Here is a 5,019-nt window from a genome sequence, read left to right on the forward strand (position 1 = left end):
ACGGTAGAGGAAAGATCAGACCCATTTTTCAACACAGTTGACTGTTTATGTTGCTGCTAATGCAAAGTTTTGGTTTTTAATTTGTTGTTGGTTTCTGCAAAAACACAAATCACATTATTGGTTTTAAATGATGAGATATGCTGTTATTTTGTATCTTGGAAGAAACAAAATAGGACGTGTGTGAAAATTCAATTTTAAATTGCTTGATTAATTTATTTTGGTGGCATATAGCAGAGTATTCTTTATTATGCTGGAATAAGCCAATTTACTGTAAATCAGTCTAACAAATGAAATGCCTGGAGGCCCCTTATAAATTGTAGTGCTGTGTTTGTTGTAGAGAATATAAATGAATTGAGCTGCATATTCCTAAGACAGTTTAAAAATGCTCCCTGCAGCATTTGTATATAAATCTTTGACTCGACTTTCATGGTTGATTATATTCAGCTAAGATTTTGTTTGTTTAGGCTTTTCTTCTCAATTGTGACAGAAAGCTGAAGTTGCCAATCATTTTGAGTGATAGATTTCCTTTCAGTTGGTTGGTAAGGAAGGTTCACCAAGCTTCTTTCTCACTGGTTAGAAAATAGCTTTAATGAGAGGGTGGCAAAATTTGTATAAAGACTTGGCATAGTATGTGTACAATGCAACGTGAATTAGTATTATCTCAGATATGTTGACATGTCATAGATTTCTCTGAGTAGGAATGGCAAGATAGTGGAAGCAGAAGAGGTTTGTTTGTTTGTTTTTTTCCTATACACAGACATCTGATATGAGATTGTGCCCATTCGTGTCAATATTTAGAGACATAGTTTTTGATGCAAATATGCTGGTTGCTAACATGTTTGCCTGTGTGTGTGTGTGTGTGTGTGTGTGTGTGTGTGTGTGTGTGTGTGTGGTCTCTGTGACCTTCACAGTCAGCAGAGTGAGGAGCCACAGGAGGCAAGAAGGCAGTGCAGCTCAACGCAACCCCATAACCAGAGTTGTCTCAAACATCGGGAGTCTGACCCCATGTTGTTTATTTTAGGTATATTTAAGCACAGCATAATTTGGTGAAAACTATTCTGGTGATAATTAACTAAATCCTACATGCACAACAAAACATACCTAAATCCCTTGAGGAACAAATAAGCTATATACAGATTAGATTTGACTACATTGAAACTCTTTGTAAATATGTAAACATAGATTCTATAGACTGACTGATAGATAAGGGTCTGGGGAGGGCCCAGTGCCAGAAAAGTCTTTGGTCACACAGATAGAGGAAAGGTCACGAGACTAGAAATCACATTAGCTCCAGTCTTTTGGGTGGAAAACAGATTTTGCATTCCTTCCCTTGCACACACTGTGGGCTTCCCATTTTTCTATGGCCTATCTGTGAGCACAAAGGCCTCCATGCCTCCTAACAAGTGGCGTGAGTACAAAGAAAGAGAGGAAAACAAAGCAAAATATACTGACCTAAAAATCTCATGGTTTTCAAAACAGACGTTTCTTTGAATAATTGTTTTTAGAGGAGACAGAAATAAGGTACAGTAGAAGCTTTTCTCCAGGTACAGAACAGCAGTGAATTAGATTCCATTGTATTCAATAAATCTTACACATTGAACATTTAATAAGTTAACCTGAAAATCTGATCACTTCTCTTGAAGAAGGAACGTGAAAAGAATATAACTGATCACATTATTACCAGGGTAAAGAAGAGGATTATTACATTACAACTAAAATAAAAGTAGAGAAATAGAATAAAAGAGAAAAGACTTAAAGAGGAAAGGCTGTGGGAATGAATTTTCAGGCAGTCAGGGGATGAAGGGAGTCCTAACCCAAAAGGAGGGAGTATGTAAAAGGCACGTGAAATGCTATGGTCTTACAATCCATCTTGAAAAAATAACTGTATGGATATTAGAAAACATGTGAGCCAGGCATTGGTGGCACATGCCTTTAATCCCAGCACTCATCAGGCAGAGGCAGGCGGATACCTGTGAGTTCAAGGCCAGCCTGGTCTACAAAACGAGTTCCAGGACAGCCTCCAAAACAATACAGAGAAACCTTGTCTCAAAAAACCAAAAAAAAAAAAAACCCAACAACAACAACAACAAAGCAGAAAACAAAAAAACAAAACAAAACAAAACAAAAAACCATGTGGAATGATGGAGGAAGGGAAGTGGTTAAGAGGCTAATCAGATATGGGGAGAGGATGGGCAGTGGGCAGGTTAACCAAAACTAAGAATGTGTAAAAGATCCTTATAAAAACCTGGTAGTTACTAAGATAATTTCAAAAGACAGCTTTGAAATGTTTTTTTAAAATGTTTGAATGAAATTATTCTGCATGGGTGAACAGTGTCACTCCCAGGAGACTGAAACATAAGTTATGGGATACCTTTCTACAAATTATAGGTCAGGGAGACCCCAGAGGTCTCTAAAATAACACAGGCTATTGCTGTTATCCTTGGTTACCCACCATAACTGCACAGAAAAGTTCTATTGTTGAAAACATTGTATGCTTCATCTGTAGGACACAGAAATAAATTTCAAACTGACTTGGAAACATCCTTCCTGTTGACTAGCTTTCAGATTGTTGGAAGGTGCTATATAGGCTTCGGGGGCATAAAGGACATCAGTGGTCTTACTCACAGCTGGACCCTTCATTCAGCAATGCTGATCTGCCAACAAGATGTGCACACTGGTACAATAGTGCTATGACTGTTATGGGGCCATCGGCCACTTTCTGATTATGTTTGAGACCTGCTCCAGAGGAGGGAATTTCTTGCCTGTTGCTGTGATCCGGGTTAGAAGCCAATGGCTGGGGATGTTGTAGGCCTTAGGGTAGAACCTTCTATCGTTATTTGGCTAAATGGTCATGCTGTCAAATTAACTTTTGAAGTTTTATGCTTATATCTCTAGGCCTGGGTCAGAGAAACTTCATTTTACAGCAGACAGCAGTCAGTGTAGAGCTATATAAGTGGTCAAAGTACTGAGAATAAGAGCTTGGGTTCTCATCTTTAAGCATGGCATCTATATCAACCCTTTACTCTCACTAAAGGGAACATTGTGGAAATAGAGACAGAAAGAATTCTAAGAGCCAGAGGATGGGGAGGAGTGTTGGGAATTTCTTTCCTGTGGACATGGCATGGCTACTACACTCATGAACTCACTTGCAGAAGACATGCATGAGTTTTAGTCAGTCTAAATTCCAGCAAACATGGGGTAGAAGATCTCTAGGGAATACTTCTTATGGAGGAGCTATTTGTAGTGGATAGTTTTGCAGGGAGAATGAATCATTCCTTTTTTTAAGGATGTGACCAGTGGTAACTTTACCATATTCCAGTACATTAGATCTGATCATTCTTCATTGTATATAAACATGATATTCTCAAAAATAATGAAAAAAATCCAGGGGTTAAATATACATTCATAGTTTGCCTAGCAACTAATTCTCACCATTAACTTGATGAGAAAATATACTGTTTTTTTTTTAAAGAAAATGGTTGTCTGTCTTAGGTTTCTGTTTCTGTGAAGAGACACCATGACCACAGCAACTCTTATAAAGGAGAGAATTTAATTAGCATGGATCACTTACTGTTCCAGAGGTTCAGGCCCTTATTATCATTATGGGGAGCATGACAGCATGCCAGAAGGCATCAGGAAGTCAACTGTCATAGTGGGCAGTATCCAGAGCATAGGAAACCTCACAGTCTGCCCCCACAGTGACACACTTCCTTCAACAAGGCCATGCCCACTCCAACAAAGCCACACCCAATAGTTCCAATCCCTATGAGATTATGGTGGCCAGTTAGACTCAAATTACCACAATGGTTAGAAACAGGCCAGTTCTAACAAAAAACCAATTGTATTTGTGTGTTTATTCTATCATGGGTTGAGCCTATTCTATGCACTATGTATTTACTAGCAACCCTGAGGACCATCAAATAAACAATAACTCACTGTGTAATATCTAAGTCTAAATTTCTCTATATTGTTTTTATAATACCCTTTCTCTTTGCTTCTAAATATGCTTTAGTCCCCATTCATTTAACTGAAGCTGGCTTTGGAGTTGGATTGGCTCTCCTACTCTAAATTCAAGCATATTGTTTAAATAAAATTCAGAATTTCTGTATTATATCAAAGAGCCATTGACATAAGACATAAGAAAACAAAATTAGGGACTGTCATCTGTGGATTTCTTTTTCTGAAAAGTCTAATCTCCTTCATGTTTACCATTTTCCCTATTGTCGCCTTTCCTAGTATGCATACATATAAACGTTAAAAATTTCTTTGTTAACATTAATGTTTGAGTTTTCCAGAGAACAAGGGATTTCCTGACAGCAATCTTCAACTGTTTTGGAAAGAGATCGGGGCTCCACTTTATTGACTCCACCTGATTCGACTTGATGCCTCTGAACTGCCCCATATCATCGACTCCATCTGATAACCACCATCCTGAAACAGGCTTGGAACTACATCACTTGACACAACTCCAGACCGAGGAACTGATACAGTGCACCTTCCACAATCTGGCCAGAGCTTCAGACGAGAGCCTCTATCAACACTAGAACTCCAGTCAAGAACTTCAATCAAGCATCTCCTGCCAAACGGAGACTGTCTGATTTACTTAAGATTTTTGTTACACTAACATTTTTCTTCTCACGGTCCCCATGAGATTGTCATTGTGCCATCTCAGTAAGAAGTAGTTTTGAGAATTCCATGCACACTCTCCCTACTATTGATATTGTAGGATCGTTTATACCTGTTAGTGTTAGTTTTCAATTATTTTAGAGTTGGGATTGGAAGGAGGTGTTCAGACTTAGGTATCTCTTTCAGATAAGCTTAGGTTTAGATGGCATAGATGTTTGAGACATTTTGCTCATTGACACAAGTTAGTTTTGCTTTAAGTTTAAATATCTTCTTTAGATTAAAAGGGGAATTGTAGGAGGAGACTTTAGGACTGCGCCACTAGCCATGAGGCGCTAGAGGCACATACGGATGTGGTAATGAAAGGGCTCTACACTGCTAGCCATGGCCACATTG

Source organism: Mesocricetus auratus, unplaced genomic scaffold (assembly GCF_017639785.1).
Source record: "Mesocricetus auratus isolate SY011 unplaced genomic scaffold, BCM_Maur_2.0 Super-Scaffold_100004, whole genome shotgun sequence".
NCBI classification, from domain to species: domain Eukaryota; kingdom Metazoa; phylum Chordata; class Mammalia; order Rodentia; family Cricetidae; genus Mesocricetus; species Mesocricetus auratus.